The sequence below is a fragment of the Oxyura jamaicensis genome, chromosome 20 (genome assembly GCF_011077185.1).
Source record: "Oxyura jamaicensis isolate SHBP4307 breed ruddy duck chromosome 20, BPBGC_Ojam_1.0, whole genome shotgun sequence".
NCBI lineage: Eukaryota > Metazoa > Chordata > Aves > Anseriformes > Anatidae > Oxyura > Oxyura jamaicensis.
The window spans coordinates 9,965,503-9,993,212 of NC_048912.1; the positions used below are offsets into that span (position 1 = coordinate 9,965,503).

At 44.6% G+C, this 27,710-nt stretch overlaps 1 long non-coding RNA gene across 4 annotated transcripts in view; it reads left to right on the forward strand.

Annotated features, from left to right (window-relative positions):
* LOC118176796 overlaps positions 1-27,710 on the forward strand; it is a 208,823-nt gene that overhangs the window by 157,055 nt on the left and 24,058 nt on the right. Inside the window, exons 4-5 of one of the 4 annotated variants that reach the window (XR_004755520.1) lie at positions 17,936-25,698; positions 26,174-27,036. The exons of 2 other annotated variants lie outside the window; for them this stretch is intronic. This is a non-coding gene — a long non-coding RNA (uncharacterized LOC118176796). Of the gene's footprint in view, positions 1-17,935; positions 25,699-26,173; positions 27,037-27,710 lie in introns of those variants that run through there. One more of the 4 variants, XR_004755521.1, reaches the window with a different exon arrangement.

The following is a 27,710-nucleotide window of genomic DNA, read 5'->3' on the forward strand; positions in this document are numbered from 1 at the left end:
AATGAGTGAAAACTGTGTATCAGGAGAATCTCTATATGTAAAGGTCAGACTTGGAAAGGTTAATGGTAAATTGAGGAATGGGAAGTAAAAAAAGGAGTGGGGGGGAGAACTTTCTGTGGGGTCTGACCCCAAACCCATTGAAGTCATAGCAGAGTGGCCAACAGCAGATTTGGAAATTTGGGAGCTTTGGCTCCATGTTTTGGTTCTTAGCAGCTGGCAAGGCTGGGATCTGAGGCTGAGCATCTTCTGGAGCTGGTGGGTATGGGCAGAACTGTGTGAAACCCAGCACGAATGGAGACAGCAGCTGTACTGGCAGAGCTGGGTGTCAGGGGGACTTCCAAGGGCTTCCTCATTATTGTAAGAAGGCTTAAAATATTTATATACGGTCATATAGGCTTAACCACGCATGAGCTGACGTGGAAGCCATTGAGCTTGTTGTAGTGTGTGTGCCATTTATGGATATAATAGATGCTTGTTGTCCAAAGACCACTATGAAAACCTAAAAATCCTTTGTTTTCTCCATGGTACTGAGTTCCAACAGCCAATCTGTCCGTGTTATCATTCTAATCGCTTACAGGAATTCTGCCAAAGAGAAAAAAAAAAGCTTTTTGAAAAATAAGGAATGTGGCTTAACTAAGCAACGTTGATTATGTCTGCAATGCTGTGCTCTAGGTAGTAAGAATTGGACTGCGGGTCCAGTGGCATAGTTCTCAGGAAGTTACTGAACTTAAACTCAGCTTTGTTATTTTAATGCAAGGGCAGTGAATGAATGAGTGAGTGAATGAATGAATAAATAAAAGGACCAGGCCAATCTGCAAACCAACAGAGATTTTATGTTTTATTTTATTCTTTGTTTATGGGGTTCATAAAAGTTTAGTTTATATTTTACTGGGTCTGAGCCTCACACATTTCCAGCTTCAGGGCCAGATGTGGAAAGTACCTAAATGCTGTAAAAAGCAGTTTAAAAGGTTGTCTGAGTCAGATGGAGCTTGAAAACCACAGAGATCTCAGGGAGACTCTTGGGAAACCTCCAGCTGAGATTCCCAGATAAATTGGGATTAACTTTGAGTTTGTGTGACCCAGAAGTCGGACACTGGGATTAGTAAGGTCTCCAACAAAATGTCCAAAGCTCTCAGAAGTCCTCCCAAGGTTAAGTGTGGGGGAAGAGGAATTGTGATTGTCAAATAAATTGTATAATATAATGCTTTGTTTGTAGCTTTGGAGTTCAGCAGGCATGTCCCTTTGAAGATCAGTGCTGTTCTGTCAGATCACTTAAGGCTTGGTTCAGAGCCCGTTTATATTAATGGAAGGACTCCCTTTGACTCAGTAAACTTAGATGCTTCCTATCAATTCTGAGACACTCGCCCGCCAGCCTTTTCCTGCTGATGCAAGCGCTGGGATCCAAACCTAGGAAGTGTGTCGAGTGCTGGTACCTGCGGGTGGGCTTTGGGCTCCTCTCCGCTCACTGGTGCTGTGCTCAGGGCTGTGCGGGGAGCCTTCCAGCGCGGCCTCCAGCAAAAGCCTGGTCAGCCGAATGGCTTGCTAGACATCATGAGCTACATAGAGGTGTGCACAACCCAAACTGTACTTCTGTTTCAGCTGCGGCTTAGCCCTGAGAGCTCCCCGGTGGTCTTCCTGTACTCGGGGCTGCCTGGTACCTGAGTGCCCTGCCTGGGGCGTGCAAAATGGCTGGCATGGGGCTCAGCACCTTTTTCACACCACGGGTATCAAGCCCACGTTAAGAGTTCAAAAATTAGGTGTTTTCTTATCTCTGCTCCCAGAGAGGTATTCAGCAGCTTTCTGTGAGCACAAAGCACGCTCTGGCTACAAAGCACAGCTGTCATTTGCTTTTCCAGCAAAGCAGAGGAGCCGGTGGTGATGCAACAGCGGGGTGAGGCCAGGCAGATCAGTTAAGGCCAGATTTTGAAAGCTAAATAGTCAGCCAACAAATTTTGCCGAAGTATGTAAGCGGTGCGTACGCCAGATTCCAGCTGATTACAACAAACCAGGTGCGCGGTTACCTGTGAAACTGGCCTTTAATCCTCTGAACCCAAATCCGGGCGAGAGTTCCCCTCCCCGCTCTCACTGCGTTGGACTTGGGTGCTTAAATACCTCTTCAGAGCTGACCTTGCCTCTTCTGTCCTCCACATTCAGCGTTTCTTCTACCTTTCTTCTAACTTAATTTGATGTTTTTTAAAAACTGAAAACGACATAACGGATGGCAATCAAAATCTCTTGGCAAAGCACGACTGCTGATAACCACTTAACAAAAAATGTCCCTGGCAGATAGATTTAGTTTACCTAAGAGTTAATGGAAAGCAGTGTCCAATTCCAAGTGTTGACATGATTTGTCAAGTTTGCCATTGTATATGTTTGAAGTTTCCTTTGAGGGGAACTGACCCAAAATTGTAACACTAAATAAACACACTCTTCAAATAACCAATGGCAGTTTCCTAAATTGCCAATCAAATCCATAAATAAAGACACAAGCTCTGAGTGTATTTAAGTCATGTTTAGCAGAACAGAACTAAACAATAACATTCTTGTTAAAATGTATTTTCATTTCAAAGCAGTTTCCCCATGAACATTCAAAATGTAAACAGTCCTAAAGATTTCTAAATTATCTCTGCCTTTGCCTCTTGGGTGGGTGGGGGGAAAGAATGAATCTGAAGCTACATTAGAAACACTAAAGTTGGATATGAAAGTCCCAGAGACACAATACTGCATATTGTCGTAATTATCACTTCTTGCTTAAAGAAAAGAAAGAAAAGACCAGTTGACTTGGGTTATGAGGACTCCAGAGTCTAAGCAGCTTTTGAAGCAGCCCTAATTTGCGAAAGAAAGGGAAAAGTCTCATTGCATTTTGTTCCCAGAAAATGCTACATCATTGTGGGCAATATTCACACCCCCAGATTTCAGCATAGACACCCAGACGGGCATCTACTTCGCCTGAGTCCTCTGGGTGAAATCAAGGGAAAGAAATTCTGCTCCAAATTGCTCTCTGGAGTCAGTGATACGAAGGAAACAAAGGGAGCAAAAGCAAGCAGAACATGGAACAGATTGAAGGTCCCGACTTCCTGCTCCGTCAGCCTGGCTGGGCTTCCCACTCCAGCCAACATTTCACTCACATCGCTCTCGGCCCCTTCGCTGGGGTGTGAAATCGAGCCTGCCTTCCACTTGCCATGACGCTGGGCTGTTCTTTGTACTAGGCCAGTGGGGAAAATGGAGCAATGTCCCAAGGAAGGCAGCTGCTTCTGAAATCCCCTGCTCCTCCTGTTGGGTTTGGTATTTTGCTGGGATCCCTAGCTTCGGAGCTCTTTCAGGAGGAGGTGATTCAGGGGCCATTGATGTTAACAGACCTAAACTGGCTTCAGTGAGCTGTGGATTGAGATCTTATCTTGCACAGACATTTAATTCTTTCTTGAAAAAGTCTTTCTCATTCAGATTGTGTTCAGATGACTGCTGGAAGATCTTGGGAATCCTAGCATATCAGTGTTGCCCCAGAAGGGGGTGATTTCTGTTCCAAAGGATGCCCTGACAGTGCAGCTCTTCCTCAGGTCAGTGCCTACTGTCCCTGCCCCCCATGGCTGCTATGACTTTGGGTGGGCATTTCTGAAAATGCAGGGGCAGACAAGGTGAGGCAAGAGGTGAGCTGAGAAGGCTGATATTTTGGAACTGCTTAGGCCATCCCTCTACTGCTAATGGGATTAACAGCCTGCAACACACAGCCCCAGCTCTGAATTAACGCCTGGCTCTGGTCTCAGTGTAGCCAGTGGGGCACATTTTGGCAGCTGAAATAAAAGGGTGTTAAGAGCCAGCAGAAGCCTATCTCGTATTGCAGTAGGCTTACTAGCTCCCAAGAGGATCTCCATCAGCTGCTTCCATAGTTGCAGTAACGGAACTGAAGCAGAAGCACTGCTTCACAGGGTAGGTTTTGCCCGTAACTCTCATTATTACCTTAATTTTAGGCTCATACTGCCTCAGCAGGGTCACAGGCTTGGGAAGAAACCCCTTTTAATCAACCAAGTCCACACCAGCAGTTTTGCCACCACAGAGAAGCCACCCAAAGGCGAGACTGAGTTCCTTGGTCTCTGACTGCTGGGGAGCACTGAGCCTCCTCGCACCATGGCACACACAGAGCCCACCTAAAAGCTGCAAATTCAGCTGTGCCTTGGGCTCTCCCCAGCTGAGGGACAGGCTCTGTCCACAGTGGTGTGCAGAAGAGGCTCTCTCCCACTTCCCAGCGGCCGGGAGGGGAGCTCCGCTGGCTCTCTCAGCCAGCCCTTTAAGAGCTGCCCCCTGCGTCCGCCTCTGATCCTAAAGCCCGGATTAGTGTCAGGGTGCTCGGGGAGATGACATCCTGGAGTTTAGGGAGTTAATTTCCCCCTTGCATGAATCAATAGCTATCATCACATGATGTGAGAGTCTGAAACCTCAAATCCATGCCAAAGTGCTCTGCATTACGCACACACCTCTGTTTTGCCCTCAGGTGCAATACGCAGTTTAGTGAGAGCAAAGATGCCAGTTTCTGTGCAGGTATTTCACATTATCACTTAGATTTGCCCCAGGGTAAGAAGGAGGAGGGAATCCTCAGTTTCAAAAGGATATTTTAGTCTATAAGGCCACTGGGAATGTGTTTTCCTAAGTGCTATCTACAAGCAGCAAGAGACAAAAGGCTCAAGAAAGACTAAAACCAGTCTTTGTCACACACGAGCAACACCACAAAGAGCACATTTATTTTTAATCTGGTATTAAACCACAAGAATTAATCCACACTATTCAAACAACATTTAAGCATTTAAATAACATTAAAGCTCACTTTTTTCCAAGTGCCTCACACAAAACTTGTTGGGGGCTAGAGAAAATAGTATCTGGGAAAAAGCTGCCTTTTGGTATTCCTTCAGGAGAAAGCAGGAGGCTGAGAACTGCTGCGCCTTGGTTCTGTTATTCCCAGTCCATCAAGTTCTGAATTCCCTGGAAAGTGTCTTTCTGCCTCTCCCCAGAACCTCCAAAAAGCTCTGGAGTTAGCCTCCTTCGGAAGACTGTATAGCAGTGAACATTTTGAAGGCAAGAGACTTCTCTCGGGGTGAGCTCTTGCTTAGATTGAAAGGAAAGATCTCTCAGCTGAGAAAGAAGAGTTGGCAGAAAATGTTGTATTACAGCAGTAAATCTTCTACAATGCCTTTTTATAGCACCTTTTATCGGATACCTATACTGTGTGAGGCAGAAGAATGACATTATTGCACAAAAGCACTCAGAGGTGGAATGATTAGCCACAAATCACATCACTTCCAATTCCATATTCAGGGTTGTAAATCTGGAGTAGAGTCTTTGAAGTACGGAAAATCCCGAATTTATACCAGGTCGGCATCCGGCCACTGGCCTAAAATGAAACTGGGGTCCTCCTTCCCTGTTTGGGCAAACATTCTCTATGCAAAAGTAAAATACTATTATGCTGACGCATTTAAAAGCAGTTTCTTGCTTTTGGTAAGTTGTACCTCTTGGTTTTGTGCTACTAATGGGGAGCTGAGTTCTGGTAAAAATGTGTGTGCTGCAAACCAAGATGAGGAATCTAGCCACGAGGTTTGGGGAGCCGCAGTCTGATACAGGTTTTCTCCAACGTATGGATAAGTTTGACTCCGGATTTTGCTCTGAGATCCCCTCTAAAATTTGTAGTTTAGCTGTTGTAAAAATGTAGTTTAGCTGCTAGAAGTCTGGGCTCCAATTCAGGTTTCCCATTTGGGAAAAAGCCTGAATTTCTGCCCAGGAAAAAAATCCTTTACTTCAGTAGTTTCCTTCCTTCCTTGGACCATAGACTTTTTCCTAAGGTCTCTGTGCGACTTACTCCAGTTCCTGCATGTTCCATCCCTGTGCTCCTGTGCTTGGAAAAAGGCACCAAAAGGATTGGTGCAACTCCATGGGAAACTGGGAGTTACTTCGTTTGTGTTTTGATTTGGAGGAGGCTACAGGCAAAGTGTGATTTCCAGGCAGGACCGGGGGGACTGTTTGGCAATTACACAATTTTCTAGATAGTTTCACAAAGTGTGCAGTGAATCTTAAAGAAGCAAAGAGAAGCTTGAATATTGCAGAAATAATAAATCATCATGTGAAACTCAATAGGAATTGTTTCTTTAGCTGTGTGATACGTGAAAACTGTGCTAGAGGGTACATCTCTCAGAGCTGCCCATTACCTAAATTCCCTTCAGCTCAAATGTAAATCCTTTTAAGAGACTGAAGATGCTTTGAAGTTGAAGAGTAGCTCCCAATGACAAATTTATACTTTTTCTGGGTGTTTTTATTCTTCTTCTGGTATTTCTTCCAACAGCTCCCCCCTCCCAGATTCTGTAAGGTACAGGATAACTGTAGTGAAACAAGCCTGGAGTTACTAACATTTTTGAAACTGTTTTCTCCTGATTTTTCTTAAGTTTACCATAGCTATTGTTGTTCTTCCTTTGTTTTTCTTGTGTCACGTCACCTTTAATGTCGGAGTGTGTGAAACATGAAGGTCTGGGGGAGCGCCTGGAGGCTGCTGAGCAGCGCCGGCTGCCAGCGCACTGCCGGGCGGTCGGACTCGGAGGAGCACAGCTCCCTCCTGCCTCCCGCTCCCCAGCACATTTCAAGCAGTAGCAGCCGAGGTGGAAATGTGTTGCACGTGAAGGCTGTGCTGTCTGAGAGGATAGTCTGCTCCAGGTGATAACAGAAACATCTGGCTTTTGGAGGGCACCAAAAATTGTGTGCAAGACTGGAGCTAGGGCACACTTATGTTGGAGACATTTCTCGTTGGCAGAAATCTGTTCATGGGGAAATGTAAAATTCTTCTAAAGGTTTTATTGCATTTTGGGGTGAAAAATGTGGATTTTGTTATAAAACAGTTTTATGAAGTAGATGTTTTGGACTGAAAAAATCCAAAGGAGAACAATTTTGAAACTGCCCCTATGTTCCATGGGATCGCTGTAACATATAAACACAAACACACCCTTGTGTTCCCTGTGAGACAAAATGTGGACAAACAGTTCCCGCTCGGATTAATGGGAGCTGTTTGTCTGAAACTTCTGTCTTGCTAGGTCTTTATTTCGCTGTATGGGGAGAGACTTCCTAGAAGGAACAGACTACTCACACTGCTGAGAAACCCACAGAAGCTGCCTCTGAGTGCGAAGGCAAAATCACAGGCTTGGTAGAAAGCACCATAAAAGTTGTAGCATGAATCCTTATAAGTGGGGAAGGTTAACTGAATGAGCTTTTGACCGGAAAAGAGTAGCATTATTTTCTTAAATCTTTTTCTTTGCAGTTCTTTAGTTCGGTTTGCTTTCTTTCAGTGCAGTTACCATTAGGGTTTCTTTATCTTGAGAACTGGGGGTGACAATCTCCAGGAAAGGAGAACAAATGGCTGGAGAGCCCCGGTCTCAGCATCAGGGAGTTTTGGTGACACCATTTGTGCTCTGCCTTATTTTGCTGTGCAGGGAGAAGGATAAGACTAGGTGGGTTGCAATCTTCAGGCTTGAACCTTTCCAAATTTCAGAGCTTTTTGTATTTTACTGATTGCTCTCCTTTGAAAAGCCAGCCTGCTCAGATTCCATTCTGGGTGTTTTTAGGCTCAGGACCTCAGTTCGTGTAAAGCATGAAAGTTAGTTCTTAGACATCATTTTGCCTTAAAGGGGGATTTAAAAATCTTAGGTCATTTTTCCTTTGTGAGATGAGTTGCTAAAAACAGAACATACAGGATTTAGGATGGATTTTTGTTGTTGTTTTTTTTTCTTCATAGGGCTGGAGGTCACCATGACTAACCAAAAAGGTATTCCCAGGTCCTGATAGTGTTTTGCAAACTGTTCTATATTAAATATCATCCCTCTAGTGAAAGCTGTCAAAACACTTTCATTTAACCTTCACCAGTAGAAAAATCTTAGTGATGCCACATAACAAGCATTATACAAATAACTGTCAGGGTTCATTAAATCTCCTTTGAAAAAATTATTTTCTCCTGTGCTTCGAGTATTTTAATTTTTTAAGGTGTCATTCCTAAGCATTCTTGTACTGATTTGCATTTCTTGCATTTCTGCAACGTTTCGGTCTCCGTGTCATTAATTTTAATGGAATCTGTGAAATGCAGAATACTGGAGAGTGTTTCTGTGTCCTCGTTCATATTGCCTTTATGCCAGTTCAGTGACCAGAAAGGACAGGCTATTGCTTCACATGAAGCAGCTGCAAATGCTCACATGTCCTTTTGAGAAAGGCATCGTGTCCATGCTTGGGTCAGGAGTGGATGGAAACTGAGCACAGAGGCTTTAGGCAGCCCGAAATTACAGCAAGGCTACGTCAGTGCCAGCAGGCTCCAACAGTGGCCGAAGCAGCTTGCCTGTCTGCATCACCTGTCGGCAGTGCCGAGTCAGCCCGGCTCAGGGATGCTCCGGCTCACACAAGGATCTGGATTCCATGTTAGTCAATAGGATCATTTGTTTGTTACAAAACTTAAAATCTCTACTTTAAGAGGCATGGACAAGATGCACAACCAAATGGCTGTCCTATCCCAGAGCCAAGTCCCAGATAACAGGTGAATAAAGACAGAAAAGTGCTGAAAAAATGAGACTGTATTGGTCTGCAGCACCAACAGGTAACAATTTCTTCCCTGTCATGTTTTCTGTAAGGGTAGAACTAAAGAAGTTGCATTTTCACACATATTCACACATCTCAGTATAGAAACTGTGTAGAGGAAAACCTTCTGCCATCAACACAAGTCTTGTCTAGGTGCTGAGCGCGCTGTTGTAGCAAAAGGAGGTGTGACTACAGCACTGGCAAACAGTGCTTCAGGGTGGGGAATGCCTGCAGTGAAGGCTGGGGAAGAGATTTTGGAGCTGTTTTGCTGGCACACACCATCGTTTCAGGTCATCCCTCTGCATCTCCACTGAGGCAACTGCTTGGCGCAGTCCTTCCGTCATTGCCTGGGTGGCTGTTACCCTTCTCTGAAGTTCCTAATGTGCCGGTAAAGCTAGGAACGAAGCCAGCAGCACTTCAGCTGCAACTAACCCCGGCCCTTCAGGAGCAGGAGCCAGCACGGTGGCACAGGGACAGCCCAGTGCAGCTCCCTGCCCCGCACACCGCGGGCTGTCCTCCCTGAACGCCCAGGTCAAGGCTTTCCTCGTGGCGATAAGATAACGACCTCGCTGGAGTTTGAAGGCACTGACATTTGCTCCGAGAATAGATTAAAGAAAATGACACAGAAAGTTCCCAGAGATCTAAAAGCAGAACCATGTGTTGGAATATGAGCACAGGCTTTTTCTTCTTAACTAAATTGAGCGGTAGGAGATAGGAGTTTGGGTGACCCCTTCCTCACAGTGGGTGTTACGCAGGCTCAGGCTTTAAGCACTTCCTTAAGGACTGTCAGGAGACTGCAATATAATTCAGTCAAACAGGGCAGCACAAGCAGCAATGTCAAGGGAAGAATTTTATGTTTCAGTTTAAGTGAATCCATTTGTTTTCTCTTTAATGGGAACAGCGCTGTGAGTCTGAAAGAGCTAGAAATGAGCTCAGCAACTGGAAGCTAAAAAGCAGAAATCCTACTGCTCCTGGGGCTGAGGTCTGCGCGCCGCTGTTGTAATGGTTATTTCCATTGTGATCCCAGGGATGGCTCTGATTACCCCTGCCTTGCTGTCACCGTACCTGCGCAGATCCTTCTAAATCCATCATCTGAGGATTGTCCATCCTTAACGAAGTGTATGCTGCTGCTTGCCTTCATGTTTAATATTTCTTGAAAAAATGTAGTGTATAAGGATCTGTATGCTGTTAGTCAGAAGGCAATGCAGAGACGCTTCCATGTCAAATACTTCGTGCAGTAAACTTTCTAAAGCTGGCAACGTGAGAGCTGAGAGGCAGGTACCATGTCTTCACTCAGTGCTCCTGTTGTGCCTCTTTTGTTAAAGCTGTGCTGGTTCCCAGCTCGTCCACCTCTCCTAGCAGGTACTTGCGGGCTTGGCACCAACCAGAGCTTTGGAAGCTACTCATTTGCACCTAGAAACTCTGCAACCAACCCTCAAGGATAGATGGGGTCTCCAAGGCCAACTGGGTCTCCAAAATGCCAGGTTTAATCTGAAGTAGTGCAAGGAGCCCTGGTTTCATGTGATACTTTGTATGTTACTCATTTTTTCCCTTTTCATCTCTATGAATTTCTAGAGCTTTTCATTTTAGAGAGATCCTCCTTTTATTCTAAGATGTATACGGTTTCATTGTTTTCCTGTTCAGGCTCTGTATCCTGTGGTGGCAAAACTTGGAGAGCCAGCTAACCAAGCTGCAGGAGTTTTCCAGAGTACTGTCGACTGGATTATTTATGTCCATTACAAAAATAACTGGGTTTTCTAAGTATCCATCTTGTGGAGTGAGCACTCAGCTCACTGTAACATTTTCATCAATAATAACCAATTTAAAAAGTCATCCTTGCAAAACTGGGGTAGAATGCCCGATCAGGGAAACTGCAGGCACTGGCACTGAAGTGGAGCTGCTGGCTAAATACACCCCAAAAAAAGGGCTTTTCCAAACATTTCAGAAAGTCACATATTTTTACGCATTCTAAAAGTCATATCATTTATTACCTGGACCTATTTCAGTGTTAGATTTGAACTCCAGATTCTTAGCAGAGGTGCCAATGCAAATGCTATTTCACATTTCTCTTGGCTGTCTCAAAATAAAGTTGTCTGGGGTCGGGGTTGGGGCCCCAGATCTGTCCGCACGGCTGCAGCCCCGCCGACCACAGGAGGATGGAGCGAACGTGACCTTTCTCAAGGGCCTTGCTGTGAATCCGCGGCGCAGGAAAGCCTCTCCCCGTGCAGCTGACGGGATTGGATCTGACACCTGCCCACTGAAGTACGAGCTTGCGTAGACCAGCGGAGGGCATTTCCAGTTTGTGTTGAAAGGGCTAATGTACTTCAGCTGTTCAACACCTATAAAAGTCAGGCCGTTGATTTTGGTGCTTGAATAGAAGTAGGGTTTTAAGGTCACAAACAGCATGGATTTCAGTAAGGAAGATTTCCCGTGGCACCCCCGGGGGCTGCCTCACGTGCTGCTCCGCGGAGAGGGTCCTCTGGGTGAGGCAGTGGTTCCAAAAAGCCCCGAAAAGCCTCTTTTCTGAGTAATTCCTGTTATTGAGAGACTTGGGAGTTTAAATAAAGCCCAGAATCACATGGAGTGTTCCAGTCAACACATTTTTGGTTTTCCTTTTAAAAAATATTAGTCTTAAAAGCATTCTGCAGTCAGCTGTGCGGCGGCCAACAGCCGTTACTTCCTTCCACATCAGAACATTTAGGAGCATCTCTTTTAGTTGGGAGAAAACAACAAAATCACGCTAATTTGGTTTTCCCTTTGATCCCTCATATTTCCTACATGCTTTCCTCTCTGTTTATAGCACCTGACATAATTCCTTTGGTCAGATTTTATGCCTGAAGTCATTTAGGCCAGTTTTAGATTTTTTTTTTTTTCAGGGCTTTGACGTCTCAAGCAACTTAATCTAGGTCAGTAAAGTACCTGCTGTTGAAAGGAATTTTCTTGAGTAATGTTTTGGTGTCAGAAGGGCCTTCCTTGGCATGTGCAGGTCGGAGGTCACTGAGCCTGTACAGTACGGAAAGGGCAAGCCACTGCTTGTTAAATATTGGTCAAAACACCCATCTGCAGTGATACATATACCTTAAATCCTTTCAAATGGAGGCCTTTGTGATTTCCAGATGGCTGAAGTGTTGTATTGTACAAATTTCAGCAGTGTTTTCTTTGGGGAAGACTGCATGTGAAACGGGCTCAGGATCACACCACAAAAAAAGCAATTACGCTGGTTTCAGATAATTCCCAGACCAAATTTAATTGCCCCATTTACAACTGTGTGAGCCCAGTGAGCTCATTCACGGGAACAACCACAGCATTTGGCCCCATGGGTTATGATGAGCTGCTTGTAGCTCATAATGGGAACAGTCCTGATGTAGTTAATATCAGCACTGCTAACTTTTGCATCAGGTTCATGGTTACCATTTTCTGTTTTTTGATGTTTTTTTTTTTTTGGACTAATTAAAGGTGATCTTTGGAGGACCTGTATCATAACTCCCCAAAGCTGGACCATTCCTTGCCAGAAATTCCTGATTTTTCATGGCTGTGTCTCTTGCAAATGGCCAATGAAGGCGGTGGGGCCAGGCAGTCAGCTCTGTAGCCAAGGCAGAAATAGCAACTCCTGTGACTGGGAGAAAAATGAAAAAAAAAATCTAAGATGTTGCACAAGCACCATAACTAACAAAGATTTTTTCCTGGTTTCATATTTCATGATTGATTTAATTTTGCATCCCAGAAGGAAAAGCTCCAGATGAAGCTTTTCCTCTCATTGGGATCAGGCATTTGCAGGACCCCTCTCGTGCAACTACCCACCTGTTTTTATGAAAAGTGAAGGAATTTAAGTGACTATTTACCTGTCCTCCTGTCAGATTTGAAGAAGGGTTCAAACACGAGTGGGTCACAGGTTTGGAGGCAAAAACTCAGCAAACTCAGAGTTCATTTCCAAATGACCAAAAATGTGTCTTGCCCAGTTTTTCCCTATTTTGTTTTTGGAAAAACAAACAAAAAAAAAGTGAATTACATTTATCTGTTTCTTCAGTCATTTTGAAAGAAGACGCACAAGCCAGTATTTCAGCACTGGTTTAGAACATCCACTGAAAAATCTAATTTGAATGACATTCCTGGAACCTAAAGTGATTCTGTATATGCTTATTTAGCTCATCACTGAGTAGTCTATCAGTGGTACACTAACAAGTAGTGATATTTTTGCCCTTTTAAATTGACTTGCCTTAATTTGTTACATTTGGTTAGCTGGTTTCTAGTGGATTAAAGTATGACACAATGGTTCTCAAATTATGCTCTTCAGAGCATTTTTTGGTGGGCTTGATCGAGCCCATGGTCATGAGACGCTGTTTTCCCTCATTTCCAGTTGAGAAGTTGCATTATGAGACTCTAAAAATATATTCACATGTTTTCATTAAATTGTTTCTCCATGGTAGCAATTGTTATAGTTGCTGTGTTCATGTCTTTGATCGCTATTGGGAGGAGTGGTGGCTTTTGTGATTGGAAATGGATGAAGAACGGAGCCAATCCAAATATGTGTTTACATAAGGGATGTATTTTTTGTGGAGGAGAAAAATCCATTTACGTGTTTATTAAGGAGAACATGCCTCACAAATTGTTTTTGCCTTTTCTTCCTTCTGTGAACGTTTAAAGTAGAAAGAATTACTTCATTCATTCATTTTTAAACTTATGAAAATGAAAGGTGTGTAATTTATTTCTTGTAAGTTCTTACACGTATGTATAAAATGTTTTGGTAGGCAAAAAATAACGTAAATTGTGAGCATTGTATTTTAGCAAAGAGCTCTTTTATTCAAACATTTCTTTGGGCATCTGGGTTATATAGGAAGTTGCCAAAAAGCTGGCTTTGAACGCCCAGAGTGGAACAGCCTTCTTTCTGCTTGTTCAGCTGTCCTCTTTTAAGAAAAAAAGATTATGAGAAGTGACCATTTAGTGAGTGTCTTGGTTACCACTGTATTTCAGTCTAGAGAGGAACAAAAAATCTAATACAAAAATCTAAGGAAAATGCACATGAAATAAACAAATATACACATACATAAATACAGACTGTTTTATCACAATTTTAACAAATCTAAAAGGATAAAGTATATGACATTTTTCTTTTGTACTGCCTTTTTCATAGTTCAATTTTAAGATGTAAATTTCTTCCTGAAGTTGTCTCAGAAGTCCTCTTTTAACTAGGACCGAGCAAAAACTGATTTTCCTACCCTAAAACTTTTACCAAGATACATAAAAAAACTCCCAAAAGCTCTATGCATCAACATTCTGTGTTTGAGAACAGAACATAAACCATAAATGGAAGTCAACTGAAATATCTTTGTATAAATTTTAAATGTTTTAAATTGAGTCATTTTAATACTCTAGTTCAGTTAACACCTAAATGAGAAATAATATAATTTCAAGTTTGAAACAGAGATTTATCCTTTTACACTAAGTGCAAGGAGTCCCCACTTTTGGCTTTGCCACTCATTTTTAAGTTAGTCGGTGTTTCCCAGGGCTGGTCACCTGAGCTGAAGTCTTTGCCAAGCGAGGCAAAAGCAGAGTCCTCCCAGATTTATTTCTTAGCCTTGTTCTTTTCCAGGGGTTAAAAGTGAACTTTCCTCCTCCTCGCAGCTATAAACATTACAGTCCATGCAAAGAGAAATCTATTTGAAAGTGGCTGAATAAAGTCAAGAAGGTAAATTAGAATCATCTGCTTTCCAAAGCCTTTCTTGTCTCCATAAAACAATGCCCTCTCCTGCCTCCCAGGCTGTGACTAATTCTCCAACCGTCCTTTCGTTCCAAGTAAAACTCTCATGTAGGCTGACCATATTTTAATGAACAAATGCACTGAAGATTGACTTTACAGGATTCTTTTTTTTTCTCTCTTTACTTTAGGGGCAGTAAATGCGCAAGGGACACGAAGTGGAGAATAATAGGCCAAATGTGGATGCTGAGGGATGGTCAAAAGTTTTTTTTTCCCGCTCTATGATTTTTGACATAGCTGTGGGTCATGGCATGTGTACAGTTAATTGGGGCTCATAATGAGGAATGTTTTGTACCAGTTTATATATCAGGGGCCTCTGTGAGGAAGTGTATGCTGAGGACTGAGGACGTTCCTTAGAAAACCATCATGTCCCTACTTTGGGGACAAGCAAGAGGATGAGTGTGAGGAGTAGCTCCAGAAGGCTCTAAATGGAGGGCTGGGGATCTGTCCTCTCCCTTTGGAGGCCACAGGACCAGGAGAGGCCCCAGAGGGCTGCAGAGCTGCCATAGGCAGGCTACAGAAATGCAGGACTTTGTTGGGCTGCCAGCAGCTCAAAATCAGATGTATTTCTACCTGGCTGGAAAAGCCTGGTCAGAGGAAAGGGTTAAAAGGAGGACAGTGTGGTCAAACCTGGGGAAAAAAAGAAAAAAAAAAAAAAAAGAAGAAAAAAAAACACAATACAGTTTAAATCCTTATTATGAAAAGCTTGATATCTTTGCACAGTTTAACAGTGAGCTCTACTTTGATGTTAGGAAGCGCTAATCTCCCTTTGGAAGTGCACATTAGGCACTGTCAGCCCTTCTCCCAGACAGTTTTTAGAGGGAAACCAGCTCTTATGACACTCAAACAGCTTGGTGAGAGGGAAGCAACATTTATTTGAAAGAACTGAGGCATGTAGGCCACGTCTAATCTCACACATGTGACACCTATTTAGGCTGATTTAACCCAAAGTAGCTGAAGATGCTTTTCTAGTGAATCTGCTTGCAGCCCTAAGACCTGCTCTTCAAATTTGCCTTTCTGAAAATTAGGGAATCCCTCGAATAGTTGATGGTCATGAAGACTGTGTCTTCAATTTGACATCATTTGCCACTAAAAATCATTAGCCAATTGTAAACTGAGCTACAGGAGTAAGTCCAGAATAGATCTTTTGATTTCAACAGTTACCTAAAATAGTGTCAGAATGAGAGGGACCAAAACACCTCCCCTCCAACTTTTTTATTTTTTGCCTTCTTTGCATTGATAGAAAATCTTGTTCATTTGAGACTCCTTTGGTCAACTCAAGTGCTAGAGAGCCATGCACTGCCTGGTAGCCCGATTGCAGGGGCACTTGATGGCAGCTAGAAGGAAAACCCCAAGTTTTATGCTCTGACTGCTTTCCTTGTTTTGATCTGACGCGGTCAACATCTGCCTTTTTCGGATGCCAGCAGCTGGTGCAGACATAGTAAGAAATCTTCATTTGGCTGAGGTTTTGGTGGTTCCCTTGCTGCAGGGGGAGCTGGCTGGGGATCTGCCATCCCAGCCACTGCTGTGAGCAACAAAGCCCTCAGTGCAGAGGTTGTCGTGGCAGAGGATGGAGCCGGGCAGGCGGCACGCACGCAGGGTGTCTATGGGTGCGGGTGGCGTGCTGGGCGTGCTCACAGTTTTTAGCAATGGCATGAAACAATGGGAATCTGCTGATCTGAGGTGTCGGTAATACAAAATTTGTGTTGCTAAATGCTGCTTGGTAATAAAAAGCGAAGTGTGGATCATGCGGGGAGTTCCCTGCCGACAGGCGCCTCTGGAAGCCAGCAGTGCCTCGGAGCGGGCGCAGCGAGCAGCCGGGCTGGGAGGTTGGCTTCCTCTCAGAGCTGGCTGTTTCCTGCTCTTGCTTGACCACCGGTCCTCTGACCAAAATCTGAAGCCGGGTCTGTTTGCTTGGAGTCACTGCGGCCAGCCCAGACTTCTTTCTCCCACACCCTTTAAAAAATCTGTGACTCTTCTTTAACTGGTGGTCCCTGGGCTCTTGGACTCACACACTCTTGTAAGGACAAAGAGGGGCTTACACGGCCACATCTGGTCTCCGAAACCAGGGCTCCTTCGTGGTAACTCCCGCATTGTTTCCCCATCAGCCATCGGGGACGGTGCTGGAACAATGGGTGCGATGGAGCAGCAGTGCAGGAAAACACTGATCCTGTTTGTGCAGGCAAAAAACAAAGTTTTTCTGCCTGTAAAGAAGTGATCTTAAAAAGAATCTGGAATGTTAAAAGGGGTTTCAGTTCAGAGGCTAACTCTTCTGATCTTCTTCAGCTGAAAGTGCCTGTTTTAGTTCTCATGGACAGGATCCAAGATCTCTTGTACAAAGGAAGGTTCTTAGGGGGATGAAGGGGAAGTCAAATCTGAAGTTTTCCTGCTACCTGATGTTATTATAAATCCCCATGACAACAATTATTCCAGTAGTAAAGGTGTTTGCATGTAAGCAGTGGTCCTACAGGACTTTTTTCATGTAATCTCTTCTTGGTTCTGCCTGGGCTGATTCTTGTTTGTTAGCTCAGGAATGCCGTGGATGAGAGGAGAAACCCGCGTGTGTCCTCCACTCCCCTGTACACGCTGTTTTCTCGTTCTCTAGCAAACCTCTCAAGCTTTGTGTTCTTCTGTTTGTTTTTATTAGCTGTTTGCTCTCGCATCTCTTAGTGCCTTAAAACTATGCAGGCTAAAGGTCTTAATACTTTGAATGGTTTGAGCATCCTTCGTGTGCTGGTTGTTTTATGGCAGCTTCAGCTGTGAGAGCATTGCAGGAATAAATGTGTCAGCAGCCCCTTGAACCTGTGTGCGCGACAGTACCTTCTAGTGTCAGCACTGCTGCCGGCTGTGCAAGCCCAAATGGCTTCTTCTGTAGCACTTCTGATGAAAAGTCACTGACACAAATGCAGCTGATATGCTTCGAATTTAACATCTTGTCCCTTGGACGTAGTGCCTGAGGCTTAAAGCACAAACAAATCAGCCCTTCATAAGGAGATGCTTATGTGCTAAATCCTACTTTTCCTTGGCTTTGACAAACATCAACAAACATCTTGGCAATAAAGTACAAGAGATTACATGTTATATATGGGCGGCAAGCGCATAATGCAGTGGAGGGAGGGACCATTTCTGCTCCTGATGAAAGGAGAGTGCTAAGAATTATGCCATTAGTCATACGAAATGCATCCAGCACCAGCCTAATGGTCAAAACTAATGCTAATGCTCAGGGGTGTCTTGTCAGGGCTTGGAGAACGTAAACCTCAGTGGGTGTGTGAATCGGTGGGCAGATGCCCTCCCTGCGCTGGGCCTTCTTCTAAGAGGCGACCTGCTCATTTCAGTGCTCCTTTGCTGCCTTCTCCCTTGTTCCCAGCAGTTCCTGACTCAGGCAGATAAAACATTGGTTGAAAAGGGCAAACACTTAACTGAAGAAAAATAGTTAATTGAAAATAATGTCATATTTTTACATTCTGCAATTGTCTCTCTAGGGGCAGTAATTGCTGTTTATTATATTGGCTAATGCATATGTTTACAGTGGGTTTTTTACATTACAAGTAGGACGTCACTTACGCTGAAGTTGCTTGCTTTACTTTTCAGACCAACAAAACTCCCACAGATGAAAGCTTGTCTCACGTAAGAGAACTGTTGAAAAACTGTTTCTATGGACATAAAATCTGACATGATGATAATCTGAAACTGCTCACTCCCCAAGGATGACAAAACTCCAGAAACTTCAAAGCGAAGAAAGAATTGCCAGAGGGGAAATTGTAATTAAAATTAGATAACCTGTATGAAAAGCATCCAATTTGTAGCCTATAAAAGCGTTTTAGAACCACAGTTCTTCAGCCCCAGGACCATAGCTGTAGTCATTATCTCAAGACTTTCACAGCAGAATCAAAACATGTTAATTTGTTAATGAGTCAGTATGTAGCAGTAAGGAAAAGACACTAACAAGGAATACAAACAGAAAGACTGCATTGCTATTTTTAAGCAAATGCACTGTTTAAGTCAAGTCAAAACTTTGATTCCTGTGAAAGTGCCTCATCCCTTCCTGAGAATGTGATTTAAAAGTGAGGGAATTGGCCTCTTCCAGACTTTATCTTAGCCAGATGAGCAAGAAGCACATCATTGAGCCTTTCAGACAGCATGGTTTCATCTCAAGCTGTCTCGGCAGGAATAGGGGCTGCTTTCATACCTACACCGGGCTGGGAGGCTGGGGAGAGGAGAGGGGTCACCCCAGAGTGCCTTCTCTCCCGGCAGGGATCCCATGAGCCACCTCTGAGTCCCACCACCACACAACTTCCGTGTGATAAAGTGTGCAGAGCACACAAAGCAACCTCCGACAGCCAAATAATGGCCTTGCTTGTTTTAACTACCTGCATGGAGTGGGGAGGCAGCTGCTGGACTAAGGATTGTATGGAGTGCTTTTGGCCTGAGAATCTGTGAGATGTCAAAAAGCAAAGAGAAACCCCGAACCCAGGTGAGAAAGTAGATTTCTTCTTGTTTCCACACTTCCCACCAGCGTTTTTTTCATCCACCCTCTGGTTTGCAGCAGCTAATCCATAAATCTGGCGCGTCACCAACCTGACTGCTCTGCTAGTGGCTGCTCTCCCAGCAGGGCAGAGATGGAGGCTTCCCCGTGCCGTGCCAACACAGCGCAGCAAAAATATAATTTCCAGCTAATTATTGTGTGCCTCAGATTAGGAGAGGATTAAGGACTGCTCTGAGAGTTTGGGTTGTTGTGGGGTTGGAGTGCTGAAGTGCAATGGGGAGAGATAGGCAGTGGAAAGAAAAACCCAAAGAGGAATACAAAAAGGAAATTGAACAGGGGCAAGGGAGATGGGATGGTGAAGGGGTGGAAGTGAGGAAAAGGAAACATTGAATATGAAGGAGGAAAAGTAGGGGAGTCTGAAAACCCATGGATTGGGACTTCTTAAGACAAAAGAACTTCAGCCACTTCAGGTCAAATATTTTTTCTTTCCTTCTGCATTGCACTGTGGCTGTCATCTTTATTCTAAAAGGGATTTAAGGCCTGATGATGTCAATGCTTTCAGGTAATGCAGAACTCAGGAAAATTTTAAGGCAAAAACAGCCCTTTCCATCAGTTGGCTGCTGAGTGCCTGAACACTAGATCTGGGACAACCCGCTGGTATTTTCAGGAGAATGTCTCCTCAGCTGGCACATTAGCAGCATTGGTAGCCCCAAGGAAACCCTGTGGTGTGATGGCAGAATGGGTTACCTGGAAATTAGGGACTGTGGGAGAACAACTTGATCTTATCAGTGCCCAAAACCCATTGTTGCCAAGTCCTCTCTCTTTTATATGGTCAGTAAAATTTGAGATCCAAAGGCACATCCAAATCCACCTGCATCTTACTCTTCTTTGCTCTTTCTGGTTCTGTCTTTTAGATCAAATCCCATTTGCTGCTCCATCCTCATTCAGCACCTTGTAACTGGAGTTTCTGAGTGAGCCACAGAGAACAGCATATAGTGTTCACACACACAGGTGTGTGTGCTACGTCAGCACAAATGAAAGCAGGAGAGGGACCCACTCTGATTACCTCCCTTCACTAAGGAGTCCATGGGCCAGAGAGGTTAAGAGAAGAAAATGGTCTTGAGGGAAAAGTCAGATTAACAGGGGAGTAAGGAGTTATCTTCGAGGTCTGAATCTCATAATTAGCCAGGGCAGACTTCTCTTTGTCCCAGGATCAAAAAATAATAATAATGGCTGATGTACTAGGTTACTTCCCAAGCGAGCCACCTCATTGCCTTCGGTAACTTCACAATATAATAACAATCAGGAGGATGAGATTCAATCTTTTCCAGATAAGAAAGCAGGGAGGAGGTAGGTGTTTTCTCTGTACCTACCTTCACGTGACATGGTAATCTAGTGTCTTGTACCTGACAGTGGGGAAAAGCTGCACGTCTTCCTAAACGCTCTTGCACATGGCCTACACTTGCAAACACTTATGATAAAGTATTCATTATATCATTTCTGCCTAAAGCAAAAATATTCTGGAGATCTGATTTAAAAAGCACTTATCTCATGCTGGTCTCTATTTATGGGAGCAGTGACTCCAGGTACTGCTATTATTAGCACTGTTACGAATGCTATTTGTGTTTTGTTGCAACACTTTTCATTTAATCTAACATCCCAAGGCACTTTCTAAAAAAAGTTGTTTCATATCAGTAGTGCCAGATGTAAGTAAATATTCTTCCAGCCAGGGATTTACCTTCAGCTGGGGACTGTAGGCTGCTGGCTGTTGCATGGGCCCAGAACTCAGCAGATCTGGATCCCATTTGTAGTTTTTATAAAATCTTCCTTACTGAATGAAAAGTTGTTCAATGATTGAAACCTTGGGGGAAGAAGGAGGTTGTGAAGCAATGGAGTCAGCCGCTGGGTTCTTTACCTTTCTGAATCTTTTTATATAAAGAAGGTGCTTCGGGCCCTCCATGTGCTACTCCCCGTGTTGTCAAGCTGTGCGTGATTCAAACCAGAAGAAATATCAAGGGACTCAGGTAGCGAAGTGCTTTTCGAACATGCTGCTGGACACACAGCCCCAGCACAGCAACCCTTGGTTATCAGGCAGCCCAGAGGGGGCAGGAGAATTGCTGGAGCCCCCTGGGTCCCGGCCAGGTGCAGGCTGACGTGTTCCTGCTCTTGCTGGTCTAACCGGGGATGGCTGGATCCCAGCTCATGCCAGGCTGCGGCCTGAACGTCCGTGCACCCTGCTTTCCAGATCACGGAATTACAGCCATGCAGTGCGGATGAGAGGTGAGGGAAGGGGACCTGGCTCATTTTAAATGGAGACAACAGCATCATATCTGTGTATCTAGTTGGTACAGCTTTACTAGCACAGCAGGATGGGAGGTAGAAATAGGGAGTCTTCAAGGATTCTGCCTTCTGGAAGGTTTTATCCCATCAAGTTTCCACAGTAGTTTCAACTATCCACAATAGTTGATAGGAGGATGCACAATAGTTGGTATGGGTTTGGTGCACAAGGAAAAAGCCACACAGTATCGCTGTCAGTGCAGAAACACCTGAGGGACCATGAGAACAGAGGACGTCAGGTGACTCTCCCATGCAGTAAATGCCATGGACAAATATAATCAAGTATAATAGTATGTGCTAGAAACTTAAACATCCTGGTGAAGACTTTCATTCAGGAAATAGGGACGGCAATGCATGCCTGCTTCAAAGCCTGTGATTTTAATTATGTCTAACCAGGGACAAATATGTCTCCTTCATTTATTATTTGCCATTCTGCTCTGGCCTGGAAAGTGGTACTACACTGGGTTTTATTATCAGCCTTTCTGCTGCTCCACATAAAGTGTGGAGGGTCGTACCAATCCCCTGAATCATTCACTCAGCAACATTGTTTGGGTTTGGTTTAGGATGTTTCTCAAATTCGAGTTGAGGCTGGTTTGATGTTTCACTCTTCAAAGTTATTCACCACCCAGCCCTTCTGTGGCTCCACTGAGTTCAGAAGTTGGCACTAGAGCCATGTGCTGTATCTGAGCTTTCACAATAGCAGCCAAACAAATTAATCTTTTCCAAAGATGCAACATGGAAGACTATTGCATCTTCTGTTTTTATGGCTGTGATTTTGCTTTATTTCACTCTCAGACTCTAAGCCTCACTTGGTGCCATTTCTTTGCCTTGAGTACCGAATAACTCTTTACATGCTGAAGATATAATTTGCTGCCTCCTAACTCTAGTCCTATAAACCAGGGCTGTACACCAGTCGAGGCTTTTCTGTGAACAAATCCAAACTGACCTGCAACTCTAGCAGCATTCTTGTTTCATGGTACCTTTCATTTGAAGGTCAGACTGTAGGTTACTGTAGGTTACTACCTTTTAATTAAGAGAATAGGGATAGAGACGAGGAGCTGTCTCGTATCCCAGACTGTCAGTGTCAGCTGATCCGTGTTACACAATATAAAATATTTGGACTGTTGGAATTTGAGAGTGACGATAAATAACATTGAGCTCTTTCATGGTGGTGTCCATTTGACATTAACACTGCAAGCTTTCCCAGCCAAACAAAAAGAAAATGTCATTATAGTTTCTTTGAACCTTGCTATATAGCTGAACTAGATGCAAATCCAAGGATGCCTTCCTCTGGGCTCTCCCTGCTTTAATCGTAGCCGACTCTGTCTGTTATGTCCAAGCATAAAGCCCAAATCCATTCTTACCTGGCAGAAACATTTCCTCCCTTGCATGCTGGAGTTAACTCTGGCCCCAGTCAGCTGAAGCACAAGTATTTACACAAGTACTTACATTTGTATTTGCAGTGGGTGTGCAGGAAAACAGATGGTTGGATAGATCTTTCTCGTTCCACTAAGCAAGAACAAAAACCTATTCCTTTTTCTCAGCCATGGCAGGACACCTGATTTAAACGTAGATGCTAGCTGGTATTCTGTAACTGCCGCGTGGTGCAGCTTGAGTCAACAGCGGGCCGAAGGTAAGATATTGCTGCAGTGCGTTCAAAGTCCTTTGCGTTGCCTGTTGGACACAAGCATTACCTCGAAAGGACCTAAAATAAGAAAGTCATGTTAATGATAAGCTTGCTCTTGGCCTGGACAACATGGAGCACCATCACGGGAAGTTTGGCTCCCCATTTCACAGCAGGTTGTCCCTGCAACAGGGACGTGAAAAAGGAGGAGGTGGTATAATGTTGGGGAAGCTCTGGCAGGACACGGAGCTGCCCGATGGAAGGGCTGCCAGCAGTCCTCACAGCTCTCCGGGTGGGCTTCTCAAAACAGTGCTGGGCACCTCCTGAACCCTTCCCCTCCCAGCCCACCACCCCTCCAGGGTCACAAGGGGCAGCTGGAGTCGCTCTTCGTGATGACTCGAGCAGTACAAACAGTGGGGGAATCTCTCCCCTTGTGAATCACCACAAATGGAAAATAATCGTCTTATAAAGATACAATCTCTGCAACCAGCAAAACTTTGTCAGCACAAGAATAAGACATTCTCTGTAATCCTGTCCTCGCTGAAAGAAGTTTATTCAAGTATTTATCTAACCTTGTATTTAACCAGGAAATCCAGCTGAGCTAATCACTTTCTGCCAAAGAAGTATTTGGGCACTCGTCTGCCATGACATTTTTGAACGATTCTGTACACTCTGGCCATTCTTCTAATGGTTTAATCACACCCAGAAAGAGTCACACATTTTTCAATGATGTTTCTCTCAAAAAATCAAAGAGCGTTGTCATCGGAGGAGACTTAAGAAAATGCTGTGCATTGTTTGCAGAGGTGACGCCCCAGGATGAGAGAGGCCAAGTGGTTCTGCCTCACGTGCTTTGTATGGACCCTTTCTTCCCCCTTCGAACTTAACTCACTTCCATTCTGCACTTTACGTCTGTTCTGCAGTAATGCTCTCACCCACTGAGATTACAGACGAGGCTCATTTTTGTTCCGTAACCCTTTGTTCCTAAGGGTTTGGTGGCTTGGTTACCTCTGTCCATATCCTGCCTCAGAAACAGCACTGCAATGTTGCTGCATGTCGTCTCATGAGTCGCAAGGTGTGCACAAACACACAGTTTGTGACGAGCTTATGGGTAGAAGGACGTATGGGAGAATCCCAAGGTTATACTTTATATGGAACTTATGTGGATTTTAATATGGAATTTATATGTGTAACAAAAATCCTGGGAATGCTGGCTTTGCAGTTATTCTGGGCGCAGACTGGCACAAAACAGCCTCAAGGCCAGTGGCTTAGGGAACTGCCACTGCCCGCTCCGTAACACCAGCCTGGGCACCGCGTGCCTCAGTTTCCCTGCAGGTAAGACGGTGGTGATGGGCCTGACCTCATTCAGGGCCTGGGGATGAGCAGCGCTACGTACATCTGCTCTGAACGTCTGGGCGCCCTCCTACCCCAGCCCTTGCAATGGGAGCGTGAGTGGCAAAACCAGCCCCAGGCATCCCTGGATTTTACCACCTCATCCCACCTCTGTCTGTGCAAGACTCACGTGTTAACATCACCAAAAAAAGAGAAAAAAACAAAACAAAAAAAAAGAAAAAGAAAAAGGCAGACACTTGAGACTCACCCCCTTCCTTGTCCTTTGGAAGGATTATTCAACAATAATGATTGTCAAATAATTAGCCACCACCCCCCCTCCATTGTCCCCGTCAGATCGTGGCTGTGCTGAGTCAGGCTGCGGCAAGGCGCCCGCAGGCTCTGGGTGTCCCTGGCACCCCGAGGCGCTCTGCGAGGCTCCCCCCTGAGATCCCCTACAGCCACCCGCGTGGGGACACCCATCCTAGGCGGCACGGAGCTGCCTCCAACACCAGTGGGAACCAAAAGGCTCATAGCAAAGCCTCTGTGCTCCCAGCACCTTGCAGGATCAGGCCTCCAGTAAGAAAGTCATGCGGACGTGGCCACAGCCAAATGCGAAACAGCTGAACGTGCTGCAGCTGGGCGCATTGTCTTCAGATCAGGCCCTCTAAGAATTAAAACCAAGTGTGCGATCTGAGCATGCCGAAATGAACTCCAAATGAAATTCGAGTTAGCTCTCTCCTTAGCAGGGAGCACAGGATCAGATTGTTAGGTTTTAATAAAGTGTGGCCAGCGTTTTAATAAAGTGTGGCTAGTACATTATCCAACATGCTTTTGCAATTACTGCAGAAACAAGGACAGGAACTTCATTAACACTTTACAGGGGAAAGAAAGCTGTGCTACAGTCAAGTGATATATTGCTATTGTGACTGTAGGTGTCCTGCATTTAAGAAAACAAGGAAAAATCCTGGGGAAGGGAGTAATTACACTGTCAGCAAACGTGTTTGTGTTAGCAATGAGCAATTCCCTTCCAAGCCCCGCAGCTGCCGGGAGCCTGCATCGCAACATGGCCAATTTCTGGGACAGAAGGTGACTCCATAAACGCAGCAAGAGCTGTAATGTGAGAGACAAAACTCCTGAAGGGAAAAGAGGGAATTAAAAAAAAAAAAAAAAAGGCAAACCGACAAAAAGCATGCAGAATCATTTACAAAATGTGTTTTCCAGGCGGCTGCAACAACCGCTGGCAGGATTAGGCTTACCGCTTTTAAAGCGGAGGTTAACTGCTTTGATAGAGCACAGGTGAGGTGTATCTTCTGCGTGCATGTCAGGCAGGATTAGCCACTTGGCAAATTATCAAAGCCAACTGATAGCAAAACAAGTTGGGACTCTCCTACAGTGGCAGTTTAAAACTAGGTGTAACTTCACCCAAAACAAATGAATACAGCGGGGGTGTGAGGGGACTACCTAAGTGATTAACCCTTCATTCACTTCCCAGCAGGTTACAGTGTTTTGCAGAATTCAAGGAGGTCTCGAGAGACTTAAGAGGGTGTTGGGTAGCTGGGAGTAGACTTCAGTTACTGGGTAAGTTAATTCTGGGTAGTCTGGGCATTCAGTCCGGGCTGTGAGGAGGTGGCCGTGATGTGAAATGGTTCCCTGGGGCCACCAGCACCCCTGGCTGCTCAGCTCGCAGGTTCCCACCTTGCAGGAGCAGGCACACGGTCACCCACACGGTGTTCCTCTGGGTGCACAAGGGCTGCTCTGCAGTTTGGGAAGAGTATTGCCAAGTGCTCACCACGAATGTGAAACCAGCCGGTGAACTGCTGCGCAGAGTTCTGCGAGACGGATTTTCATACTGTTTTGAATTAGGAGAGCTGAAGCACTCCAGGAGAAATTCACATACGACAAATTACTAATTCCTCCAAGGAGTCCATGCAGTAGATATCTGCGATGTCTGTAACAGCATAGATAATCATGCACAGGCTTAGAAACGCTGCCCTTTATCTTCAACTGTCTTCAAACAACTTTCTAATTTTGCATTTTTGCCTCTCCGTACCAGGAAATACAAACAAGTTTATACGCTCACAGCAAACACATGTCTTCGTTTGGCGGCCCGGCTACCCCAACAAGATCATGCAGCTTGTGGAAACTCGGGGAGTAACCAGTTTTGTAGCACTGCATATGGAAAACCAGGCATGCAAAACTGGATGCTGGGCTGAAAATGTGGCGTGTCGGGGATAATGAACGAGACGGGAGGCAATTAACAGGAGAAAAGTGACAATCTGACAACATGCTCAATTAATGTAATCAGATAGCACATTCACTTCGTGGATGTAGTAAATCAAAGCATAACTAGGAATGATATGAACTTTTTAATATTAAAAACTATTCCCATAATATGCAAAGTCAGGGAATACCAGTAAATTTGTCTGTCTGTTGCCAATCATTAACTGATTTAGGATAGACCTTGTTGAGTAATTATATTTAATAAGAGCTTGTCCATACAAGCTGCTATCAGATGTCATTTTATACAGTTTCAAACCAGATATAATGGCTGAGCTGCACACATTAACTCTCTGTAATACTGTACTGTCTTTTTATGGGAGACGGGTGGGAAAATTCAAAACTGATTATTGTGTGGCTTCCTTTCAGACAGTTGTATTTGATCTAATTTGATTTATTGCTGCACATTTTGAATGAGCAGAAATGTCTTGAGGGGAAACGAGACTTGTTACAGTAATGTTCGCATTAATATAATTTCACCTGCTTGCTTGGTGGGCTGCGCAGTTGGCTGTGTTCATTACTGTTTGGGAGTCTTCTGTATTAAAAAGCTCCTCTTTATCTATTTGCTCTCTCATAGAGATGTAATGAGATTCCCACACCCTCCACAAGTGGTGATTGTGTAACTAATCCATGCTGGCATAACAACGTCTTCACCTAGATTACTAATATTGCTAAACATATATGCAGGACAAAGGCAGATGTCTATTTTTTTTTTTTTTTGAGCAGAGCACAGCTGTAACTCACAGGCAATTTTTCTAGGTGGTCCTAGGGGATGAACGTGTGGGACCTCAACTAGGAGGGAGTTCGGAGGTTAGAAGCTCCACTTCATTTTTAGGGGAGCGTGTAGAAGTTTGGGTGCTAATATAACTTGCAGGCACAAAACCACATGCAATTCTCCTGATTGCTCAAGGGCTCCTGGGTCCCCAGTGTAACGCAGCCTGCTCTTCAACGTACTGCCACTGCTTTTCTTCAGCTAAAAGACGTGGGGAGAAGAAGCCGCGGCTTCTCTGTCACTCTCTTTCTAAGAAAGGCATAAACACTTAAAAAAGCATAAGAAAAGACATAAACACCTATGTGTGAAACCATCCCCTCTGCTGCGAGGACTCAAGGCTCTTCTGCTCAGAAATTCAGAAATTAATGTTTGGAGTCAGTTTTGCCACCCGCGTTGTGCATGATGGTTGGAAAGGGCCGTATCTGTGCAGTTGTTACGTTGAGCCTTGCTCCAGCAACAGTTTGCTTCTGGAATTTATTCACATCTGCGCTTCCAGTCCTAACTGCGTACGCCAGGCCGATACAGGGCAGCACCCACCTGT